The sequence below is a fragment of the Montipora foliosa genome, chromosome 6, assembly GCF_036669935.1.
Source record: "Montipora foliosa isolate CH-2021 chromosome 6, ASM3666993v2, whole genome shotgun sequence".
Classification (NCBI taxonomy): domain Eukaryota; kingdom Metazoa; phylum Cnidaria; class Anthozoa; order Scleractinia; family Acroporidae; genus Montipora; species Montipora foliosa.
The window spans coordinates 66,089,265-66,101,764 of record NC_090874.1 but is presented as its reverse complement, the minus strand read 5'-3'; positions in this window follow the sequence as shown (position 1 = coordinate 66,101,764).

Here is a 12,500-nt window from a genome sequence, read left to right as displayed (position 1 = left end):
AGATTTGTAAACAGCGCTCTCTTCACCCTAAAGCCCACCTTATTGTAAAAGTTGCCATTTGCCAACGTTTTTAGCTGTCTTGGCAAGAAAACCGTAGTGAGTCAAAATTGCACTGAGGAGAGCAACTTGTCAGAAACGTTACTTGGAGCCTCAGTACCTAACGTTTTGTCGAAAAACTTCCTCTTTGGGAAGAAATAACTCAAGAGATGAGAAAACTCGGAAAACAGTCCTACGTTTGAACCTGAATACTCGACTTTACGTTTGTGGAAACTGCCATTTAATAAGGTCTGACTATGTTTTGAGCGAAAACTTCGAAAATTCCTCATTTGTTCGAAATTAAACCAAGTTGCGAGACCTATAGAAAACATCTGTTTGAACCTAAAAACGCACCTTTCTCTAAAAACAGTCATTTGAAAGCCTTTTGAGCAGTTTGGGAGCGGTAGCCCAACAAAAGACCCATTGCGTTAAAATGAGGTAAAATGGAAAACTTGTCGAAACCGTTCCTTTCACCCTCAAAACACATTTTTCTCGTCGGCGGCGTTTTCAAAATTGTTGAAGACAGAGCCTCAAAAACGTTCCTCATTCGACAAACATTGCACTGACATGACAAAATTGCAAAATACATTGTGTTCAACCTCAAAATACCGCTCATTGTGAAAACTGCCATTTTGCAACATTTTGAGCCGTCTTCGAGCGAAAACATCGGCAAAACGTTTCTCGTTCACCCAATAACGAAAGGACAATGGAAACTTGAGACAAACGTTTGTTTCACCGTCAAAACACAATTTGTTCTGAGAACCGCCATTTGCACGAGGTTGGAGGGATTTTGGAAGAACACCTTTCTCAATTCGTCAAAAATTGCACTGACATGGTAATCTTGTCGAAAACGATCGATTTAGCCTCAAAACGTAACTTGTTTCTCAAAACTGCTCTTTGGAAGCATTTTCAGGAGTTTTCAAGTAAGAGTCTGCAAAAGATCCTCACTCGGTAAAAATGCCACGGACACTGGATACTTGTGAGAAACGTCCGTTTCATCGTAAAAACTCACTTTTTGTGAAAATTGACATTTGGAAGCAATTTGAGGACTTTGGAGCAAGAGCCTCAAAAGCTTTTTTATTCCTTCGAAATTGCTGAGATTTGGGAAATTTGTAAAGAGCGCTCTCTTAAGCCTAAAAGCCCACCTTATTGTAAAAATTGCCATTTGCCAACGTTTTTAGCTGTCTTGGAAGGACAACTCCAAAAAGATCGGTATTGAGTCAAAATTGCAATGAGAAGAGCAACTTGTCAAAAACGTTACTTGCAGCCTCAATACCTAACGTTTTGTCAAAGAACTTCCTCTTTGGGTAGAAATAACTCAAGAGATGAAAAAACTGGGAAAACAATCCTACGTTTGAACCTGAAAACTCCACTTTACGTTTGTGGAAACTGCCATTTAATGTATGTTATACAAACCTCGAAAATTCCTCATTTGGTCGAAATCAAACCGAGTTGCGAGACCTATGAAAAACGTCTGTTTGAGCCTAAAAACGCACCTTTCTCTGAAAACAGTTATTTGAAACCCTTTTGAGCAGTTTGGGAGCAAAAGTCTAACAAAAGACCCCATTGCGTTAAAATGAGGTAAAATGGAAAACTTGTCAAAACCGTTCGTTTCACCCTCAAAACAAATTTTCCTCATTGGAGACGTTTTGAGAATTGATGCAGACAAAACCTCAAAAACGTTCCTCATTCGACTAACATTGCACTGACATGGCAAAATTGCAAAATACGTTGTGTTCAGCCTCAAAATACCGCTCATTGTGAAAACTGCCATTTTGCAACATTTGGAGCCGTCTTCGACCGAAAACATCGGCAAAACGTTTCTCGTTCACCCAATAACGAAGACACAAGGGAAACCTGTCAAAAACATTTGTTTCACCGTCAAAACACAATTTGTTCTGAGAACTGCCATTTGGAGGAGGTTGGAGTGATTTTGGAAGAATACCTTTCTCAATTCGTCGAAAATTGCACTGACACGGTAATCTTGTCGAAAACGATCGATTTAGCCTCATAACGTAACTTTTTTCTCAAAACTGCTCTTTGGAAGCATTTTCAGGAGTTTTCAAGGAAGAGTCTCCGAAAGATCCTCACTCGGTAAAAATGCCACGGATATTGGATACTTGTGAGAAACGTCCGTTTCATCGTCAACAATCACTTTTTGTGAAAACTGACATTTGGGGGCAATTTCAGGACTTTTGGAACGAGAGCCTCATAGGCGTTCTTATTCCTTCGAAATTTCTCAGAGTTGGGAGATTTGTAAACAGCACTCTCTTCACCCTAAAGCCCACCTTATTGTTAAAGTTGCCATTTGCCAACGTTTTTAGCTGTCTTGGGAAGAAAACCGTATTGAGTCAAAATTGCAATGAGGGGAGCAACTTGCTCAGAAACGTTACTTGCACCCTCAATACCTAACGTTTTGTCAAAAAACTTCTTATTTGGGTAGAAATAACTCAGGAGATGAAGAAAATCGGAAAACATTCCTTCGTTTTAACCTGTAAACTCGACTTTACGTTTGTGGAAACTTCAATGTAATAAGGTCTGAGCATGTTTTGAGCCAAAACCTCGCAAATTCCTCATTTGTTCGAAATCAAACCAAGTTGCGAAACCTGTGAAAAACGTCTGTTTGAGCCTAAAAACGCACCTTTCTCTGAAAACAATTATTTGAAACCCTTTTGAGCAGTTTGGGAGCAAAAGTGTAACAAAAGACCCCATTGCGTTGAAATGAGGTAAGGTGGAAAACTTGTCAAAACCGTTCCTTTCACCCTCAAAACACAATTTTCTCATTGGAGGCGTTTTGAGAATTGATGCAGACAAAACCTCAAAAACGTTCCTCATTCGACAAAAATTGCACTGACATGGCAAAATTGCAAAATACGTTGTGTTCAGCCTCAAAATACCGCTCATTGTGAAAACTGCCATTTTGCAACATTTGGAGCCGTCTTCGACCGAAAACATCGGCAAAACGTTTCTCGTTCACCCAATAACGAAGACACAAGGGAAACCTGTCAAAAACATTTGTTTCACCGTCAAAACACAATTTGTTCTGAGAACTGCCATTTAGAGAAGGTTGGAGCGATTTTGGAAGAATACCTTTCTCAATTCGTCGAAAATTGCACTGACACGGTAATCTTGTCGAAAACGATCGATTTAGCCTCAAAACGTAACTTTTTTCTCAAAACTGCTCTTTGGAAGCATTTTCAGGAGTTTTCAAGTAAGAGTCATCAAAAGGTCCCCACTCGGTAAAAATGCCACGGACATTCGATACTTGTGAGAAACGTCCGTTTCATCGTCAAAACTCACTTTTTGTGAAAACTGACTTTTGGGGGCAATTTCAGGTTTTTTAGAACGAGAGCCTCATAAGCTTTCTTATTCCTTCGAAATTTCTCAGAGTTGGGAGATTTGTAAACAGCGCTCTCTTCACCGTAAAGCCCACCTTATTGTTAAAGTTGCCATTTGCCAACGTTTTTAGCTGTCTTAGGAAGAAAACCGTATTGAGTCAAAATTGCAATGAGGAGAGCAACTTGGTCAGAAACGTTACTTGCACCCTCAATACCTAACGTTTTGTCAAAAAACTTCCTCTTTGGGTAGAAATAACTCAAGAGATGAAAAAAATCGAAAAACATTCCTTCGTTTCAACCTGTAAACTCGACTTTAGTTTGTGGAAACTGCAATTTAATAAGGTCTGAGCATGTTTTGAGCCAAAACCTCGCAAATTCCGCATTTGTTCGAAATCAAACCAGTTGCGAAACCTATGAAAAACGTCTGTTTGAGCCTAAAAACGCACCTTTCTCTGAAAACGCTCGTTTGAAAGCCTTTTGAGCAGTTAGGGAGCAAAAGCCTAACAAAAGACCCCATTGCGTTAAAATGAGGTAAGGTGTAAACCTTGTCAAAACCGTTCCTTTCACCCTCAAAACACATTTTTCTCATTGGAGGCGTTTTGAGAATTGATGCAGACAAAACCTCAAAAACGTTCCTCATTCGACAAACATTGCACTGACATGGCAAAATTGCAAAATACGTTGTGGTCAGCCTCAAAATACCGCTCATTGTGAAAACTGCCATTTTGCAACATTTTGAGCCGTCTTCGACCGAAAACCTCGGCAAAACGTTTCTCGTTCACCCAATAACGAAAAGGCAAAGGAAACTTGTGAAAAACGTTTGTTTCACCGTCAAAACGCATTTTTTTCTGAGAACCGCCATTTGGAGGAGGTTGGAGCGATTTTGGAAGAATACCTTTCTCAATTCGTCAAAAATTGCATTGACATGGTAATCTTGTCGAAAACGATCGATTTAGCCTCAAAACGTAACTTTTTTCTCAAAACTGGTCTTTGGAAGCATTTTCAGGAGTTTTCAAGGAAGAGTCTCCGAAAGATCCTCACTCGGTAAAAATGCCACGGATATTGGATACTTGTGAGAAACGTCCGTTTCATCGTTAAAACTCACTTTTTGTGAAAATTGACATTTGGAAGCAATTTGAGGACTTTGGAGCAAGAGCCTCAAAAGCTTTTTTATTCCTTCGAGATTTCTCAGAGTTGGGAGATTTGTAAACAGCGCTCTCTTCACCCTAAAGCCCACCTTATTGTAAAAGTTGCCATTTGCCAACGTTTTTAGCTGTCTTGGGAAGAAAACCGTATTGAGTCAAAATTGCAATGAGGAGAGCAACTTGGTCAGAAACGTTACTTGCACCCTCAATACCTAACGTTTTGTCAAAAAACGTCCTCTTTGGGTAGAAATAACTCAATAGATGAAAAAAATCGAAAAACATTCCTTCGTTTCAACCTGTAAACTCGACTTTACGTTTGTGGAAACTGCAATTTAATAAGGTCTGAGCATGTTTTGAGCCAAAACCTCGCAAATTCCTCATTTGTTCGAAATCAAACCAAGTTGCGAAAGCTATGAAAAGCGTCTGTTTGAGCCTAAAAACGCACCTTTCTCTGAAAACGCTCGTTTGAAAACCTTTTGAGCAGTTAGGGAGCAAAAGCCTCACAAAAGACCCCATTGCGTTAAAATGAGGTAAGGTGTAAACCTTGTCGAAACCGTTCGTTTCACCCTCAAAACACATTTTTCTCATTGGAGGCGTTTTGAGAATTGATGGAGACAAAACCTCAAAAACGTTCCTCATTCGACAAACATTGCACTGACATGGCAAAATTGCAAAATAGGTTGTGTTCAGCCTCAAAATACCACTCATTGTGAAAACTGCCATTTTGCAACATTTTGGGCCGTCTTTGACCGAAGACATCGGCAAAACGTTTCTCGTTCACCCAATAACGAAAAGACAATGGAAACTTGTGAAAAACATTTGTTTCACCGTCAAAACACAATTTGTTGTGAAAACTGCCATTTGGAGGAGGTTGGAGTGATTTTGGAAGAATGCCTTTCTCAATCTGTCAAAATTGCACTGACATGGTAATCTTGTCGAAAACGATCGATTTAGCCTCAAAACGTAACTTTTTTCTCAAAACTGCTCTTTGGAAGCATTTTCAGGAGTTTTCAGGTGAGAGTCCTCAAAAGGTCCCCACTCGGTAAAAATGCCACGGACATTAGATACTTGTGAGAAACGTCCGTTTCATCGTCAAAACTCACTTTTTGTGAAAATTGACATTTGTGAGAAATTTTCTTATTCCTTCGAAATTGCTCAGAGTTGGGAAATTTGTAAACATCACTGCCTTGAGCCTAAAAGCGCACCTTATTGTAAAAATTGCGATTTGCCAACGTTTTGAGGTATGTTGGCAAGAATACTCCAAAAAGATCGATCGGCCTTAAGTCAAAATTGCAATGAGAAGAGCAACTTTTTAAAAGCTTTATTTGCAGCCTCAATACGGAGCGTTTTGTCAAAAAACTTCCTCTTTGGGAAGAAATAACACTGAGATGGAAACTTTGTAAAACAAGCCTTAGTTTGGACGTGAAAACTCGACTTTTAAGTTTGTGGAAACTGCCATTTAGCAAGGTACGGCCGGTCTGAGTATGTTTTGAGCGAAAACCTCGAAAAGTCCTCATTTGGTCGAACTCAAACCAAGTTGCGAAACCTATGAAAAACGTCTGGTTGAGCCTCAAAACGCACCTTTCCGTGAAAATAGTGATTTGGAAGCCTTTTGAGAAGTTTTGGAGCAAAAGACTAACAAAGGACTTCATTGCGTTAAAATGAAGTGAGGTGGGAAACTTGTCAATACCGCTCTTTTCACTCTCAAATTACAAACTTATCTCGTTGGCAGCGTTTTGAGAATTGCTGGAGAGAAAACCTCATGAAGGTTCCCACATTCGACAAAAATTGCATTGACATGGTAACTTTTTTTAGGAGTTTTGGATTTAAAGTCTCCAAAAGGTCCTCGCTCGGTAAAAATGCCACTAACATTCCATACTTCTGAAAAACGTCCGCTACATCGTCAAAAGTTACTTCTCGAGTGGACTTTCGGACCAAAAGCACCAAAAGCTTTCTTATTCCTTTAGAATCGTACCTAGTTGGGAATTAGTAAACAGCGTGCCTTTTAGCCTAAAAACCCGCCTTATTGTAGAAATTGCCATTTGACAACGTTTTTAGCTATCGTGGCGACAAAACCTCAAAGAGATTGTTATTCAGTCAAAATTGCAATAAGAAGAGGAATTGTCAAAAAGGTTTCTTTGTGCCTCAATACGTAACTTTTTGTCAAAAACAGTTCCTCTTTCGGTAAAAATCACACTGAGATGGGGAACATAAAGTAAACTATAATATAAATTGTGAAAAAGTTTTGTTTCAGCGTGAAAACCCATCTTTTTTGTGAGAACTGTCATTTGGAAGGGCTTTGAGTACTTTTGGAGGAAAAACGTCCTCATTAGGCCAAAATAGCACCGACATGGAAAACCTGTCAAAAACGGCCGTTTTAGCCTGAAAACGCAACGGTTTGTCAAAACTGCCATTTGGTGTTTGTAAGCGTTTTGATGAGATTTCAAGCAAAATCTTGAAAAAGTCATTTCGTAGAAATCGTTCTGTGATGCAGAAATTTTGAAAATGTATTTCGTTTTTTAACCTGAAAACTCCATTTTTTTGTAGAAACTGCCATTTAACAGGGTCCGAGTAGCATATGAGCTAAAATTCTTCATTTGGTCGACATTAAAATAAGATGGGGAAACTAATCCAAAATGTTCACTTAAGCTTCAAAACGCAACTTTTTTTGCGAAAACAGTCATTTGAAAGCGTTTTAAGATGTTTTAGAGCTAGAACCTAAGAAAAAAATGCAGCGAAGTTGGAAACTTGCGTAAACCATTAGTTTTACTCTAAAAACCAAACGTTTTCTAAAAACTGTCATTTTGCAGCATTTTGAGAAGTCCTCGACCAAAAACCTTGGCAAAACGTTTCTCGTTCAGTCCAAAAAGCACTGAACACTGTGAAACGGCAGAGAACCCGTTTGTTTCACAGTGTCAAAACGCAACTTTTTTTGGAAACAGTCAAAAAAGAGGTTTGATTGGTCAAAATAGCAATGACGTGGGAAACTTGTCAAAAACGACTGTTTGAGCCTGAGAACACATTTTTTGTGAAAACTGCCATTTGGTGTTTGGAAGCACTTTGATTAGTTTTGGAGTAAAAACCCAGTCAAAAAATTTGTTATATGGTAAAAATCATACTGAGATGAAAAACTTGTAAAAAAATCTTCCTTTTAACCTGAAAACTCCACTTTTTTTAGAAAGTGCCATTTAACAGGGTCTGGGTAGTTTTTTAAGCAAAAACCTCGAAAATTCCTCTTTCGGAATAAATCAAACTAAAATGGGAACCTAGTGAAAAACATCTGCTTTGAGCCTTAAAACTCAACTTTTGTGTAAAACAATCTTTTGGAAGCGTTTTGGGCAGTTTTCAAGAAAAAGTGAAGTAAAGTTCCTCATTGGGTCAAAATCGCCGATGAGAATGATCTTTTTAACCTTCGGAATGCAATTTTGTGTGAAAGCAGTCATTTCGAAGCGTTCTGAGCAATTTTGGTCGTTTTTTGTGAGTATGTAACTTTACCCGTCGATGATGTGGTGAAGGAACTATGTATTAAAGACATACATTCGGACTGCGGAAAGGAAGCAAGTTAGGTTTTGAGATCATCGTAGTTATGAACGCTACTTTAGCAGTAACGAAAGAAAAGCCCGAAAAATTCTGGTATAACACTGCACCTCGCGGTATCGAAAAGAAAAGGGGTGTAAACCCATTCCTCTCGTTACTGCTAAAGTGGTGTCTATACCTACGATGATCTCAAAACTTAATTCCTAAATCTTGTTGTTTTACTTGATTTTGAAAATAACTCTGACATCTGACCAGGGGCAGATCCTGTATAGACCTTAAACACTTTCCATAAAATAATTGTCCTTCATATAGATAGTAGATAGGAAGCCAATTAAAACTAGAAAGGCATAACCTGTTATCTAGTTTATACGGTAAATGAAAGATTATGCAGCATGCACAAGCATGAATGTGGTTTCGACTTTGCAGCAAGGACTGAGAGCCATTCCACCAGACTGATATTGTACAAGTAACACTTGCTATGATAGTTTCAAACGAGATTTTTTACAAGACTGGCTTTGGTCGTCGATATGACATTCGCCTGAGGAAACCCACTTACATGAGCATCCAACGGAAATCGTTGCCATTAGTGACAACCACACAGATTGTGGTATTAACAAATTTATACATCTAGAGCTAATAGATAGGGGTTGCATTGGGCCTACAAAGTTCTGTCTTCTCAATATCCTGACTTCAGTCTTTCAAGGGTGGATGATTAGTTTATAGAGCTCCACTTGAATATAAGTAACATCAGATCATTTAGAATGCACTAACTCCGTCAACATTTGAACCATTAGTGTAAACTGTGATGTCATGTGCAAACATATAAATTGAAACATCCCTTGCACAGTCAGGAAAGCCATTATGCCGCCTTGTACAGAGTAAGAAGTCAGATATTGGGATGTTTATCTCTGTATATTGCTGTCTGTCGGTTAAATAATTTATTCATTATAAGCTACTGATGAAGGGAGTCCGGAATATCAATTATTGCAATAAGTTTTATTACTTTCATTTAATTTTTATTCTTTCATTTTAAGATACATAGCAACTTCCTCTGCTCGCACATAGCTTAACGCTAGTCGAGTTTTAAGAATTAAACAGTATCGCAGGTCTTCTGGAAGTCTCTAAATGTAGCTCCCACGGCGAGGCATTTGTCCATTGCCAGATTTGCTTTGTCCCTCCTGTTTTCAAGTAGATCCTGTGATGAGAATCCTTTTGTGAAGCCCTCTGACACTGGCTTGACAAAATCACTGTCTTGGAGATGGTAATTGATAATATGACAGATCTGATATCCAAGAAGCTTTCATATGAATGCTGAGCAAGGAAATTGGTAGACATAATTTGTCACAGTAGAGAGAGATCCTCGTCTGTGGACTGGAGTGATTTTGCTACTTTCCAGAGATCTGGGACATCTGATCTTCTTCAGTTCCAACTGGTGTTTAGACGGTACCATAACGTCTTTCCTAAGTCTCTTCCAGGAGTTGAACCTCGTTCCAGCCATCAGAAATAAAACTCTCCTTCTTTAATATAAATTGTGAAAAACATCACTGCAATTCAATCCTTGTGAAATGAATTCCCAGTTTTTTTGGGAAGTTTCCACATATGCAAAAAAGGCAAGACTTAGGAAGCTTCGAATTCTATAGGAATGACCGATAAACAGCTCTAAACAGCATATGAATCCCTATCCCAATTGCCAGACTGGATGGGTTAGAACTCTTCAGTACTTGTGGGAATCGCAGCCTTACAGGCTCTCAATTGATAAGGAATTTTAGGGTTCTTATGGACTTCCACTCAACGAAATAATTTAAGAGTTGAGTAAACTGGAATTTACTGGAATTTACTGGAATAAAGTGAACCGACGAAAGAAAAAGAGCGTCTTAGGTGTATTTGACTTTCTATATCATCTAGTGCCTTTAAAAAACACTACGGGCTGAACTTCCGAAAGGTTTAAAGTATAGGCCACTCTTCACGGGCCACTCGTTACAAAACCTTTACTACTTCGAAACTTGGGCCTCATTAGACCTCATTAGGCCTAAAACCAATGTTTAGGCGTAAGTTAGCCAAGTTGAAAGTTTTGGGTTGCTTTGGGTAAAACAATGATCTGTAACGAGTGACCTGTGGAATGTGACCCGTGTTTTAAACCTGCAGCTGAACTTCAGCTTTAAAGGCCCACCTTCAACCGACAGGCTTTTCGACCGTTTGTTTTTATTATGGAAATTCGCATTGCTTATCGCAACGATCTGATTGGATGAATTTCAAATTCGGCAGATTTTCATATATGAAAATTGTTCCGCAGCATGCAATGCCTGTCGGTTGAAGGTGGACCTCTTAAATAGAACAAGGTGTTTTCTCGTAATTAAATTCAACAGCACCATGAAACTTCACAAGATTCCGAATCTTATTAATGAAGACCAGTATCATTCGAGAACGGTTTAATTCTATGAATCCGCAACAAATGAAATGGACGCACGACTAAACCTTCACTATAACAGAGACGAGACTGGAGACGAGTGAGCCATTTTCCTTATGGTCAGCAGTCTGTTGGTGTTCATCTCCGGTAGACCACCATTTTGGTGTCAACCTCGTCCCCAGGGCCTTCTCGTAGTCGATATTCAAAGTCGGGAGAAGACCCTGGGCGAGGCTGGGTTACGTAGTACAAAATGTCCAAAAATCTGGGAGATTTTTGTCACGTGACATTTTGAGAATACCAAAACAAAATGGCGGAAAAGGATCGTGTTAAAAGCAAAATAGCGGTCAAGGTACATACCTAAGAACGAGTAAACTTTAAGGTATGATGGCTTCGTAGTAAGATAACATATTATTTTTACGGATGATTGCCCAAGAAGAGAATCTGGAGCCCGACTTTTGCGGTAAGGTACGCGTGTAATCATAAGCCGAGAGCGCTACTGTGATGAAATTCGCATCTTTCCTAACTAAACCATTTTAACATCTAGTCTGCACGAGAAGAAGAATGCTGTTTACTATTTTCAAATATCTCATTAGTCAAGTGATGACGTCATAAACGCAACCAAATTTCGATCAACTATGATAAAAAAGGATATCTCAGCCAATTTGTATCAGAAACGCTTGGTTCTTTGGTATGAGATTCTAGTAGATGTGTTGCACAATATCAGTATACCAGTTTTGTTACCATAGCAACAAACTGGGTTCCAGACCTCCCTGATATTAATGGCTTTGCTGGCCACCTCGACATTTGCCAATTGTGCCTCATCTGCATCATCGTGCAAGCATAAAATGTTTTTCTAGGTTTATTAAGATCACCAAAAATCTTAAAATCAAGTTGGAGGGGACTGGAAAAGAGTGAGTTGCCATGAGAACCAATTTCTTCAGAGCCATAGGTGTGTTGCCTGTAGAAGTTTTATTCTACCAAGTTTCAATGTTCTCTGCTGCAAATTGACTGAGATAAGCTCTATTTGTATACTTGATGTTATAATGGGTTGAGTGAATGACGTCATCAGTCCTCTCATCTGCACATTTTTCAAACTTAAATATATCTGGAACCAATGCGGATATTTCCAAACAGTAAACAGTGTTTTTAATCTTTCCTGGAATTCTATGTGATAAACCTAAAAATCCAGGGGATAAAAATTGGATCATAGTAGCACTTTAAGCTTAAATATTTTAATAATTGCGAGCATTTCTAATTTTACTTCTACTTTTGTATTTGCTTTATTGTTTATGTAAATGTCACTTACTTAAAAGAGAAAAACTCAGCTGCCCATAATTACAGAATAAAGAAACTCTTTGTGGCCTCATAACCAAGTTTATTCAATCAAGCAAGATGAGTTGCTTCCCTAAACTTGCTATGTGAACATGAAGTTACTGTAATTAAGCTTGTGTAAATTAAAGTTTATAAGTGAGAGTAAGTGAGAGCAAAATTATCGGTTGATTGAATGAATGGTTGTTTTATTGATTCTTATTAACAGAATTTATTTCAGACTGACAACTATCAATGGAAACTGTAATTTTCATGTAAATATGAATACATTTATAAATAATCAGTAACAATCTGGAGACTCAGGTTCAATTCCTGGCCAAGCTACATTTTCACTCAGTTCCTCAGTTGTTTTTATTACTGTTCCCACTCTACTTGTATACATATTTATAAAAATGTATCATAATTCAACTTGAAAGGAAACTAGTGCCTGATAACCCAAGGCTAAATTGTTGTGATTATATTTCAGTTGGGCTGGTTATCTTTGCCAAAATGACTTATGTTGTTCTCCTCATCAAAGGATTGAATAGAATAATATATTGGGAATGAGTTTATCCAAATATATTAGTGTTGACAAATTATAATGTTCACCAGACTGAACATAAAATGGAAGAAAATAAAAGTAATTACTCTTGCTAATCACAAAGGGTAATAATTTTCAAAAGTTTAATGTGTTTCTAAACCCCATCTACGGAGTTTTGAAACACTTTG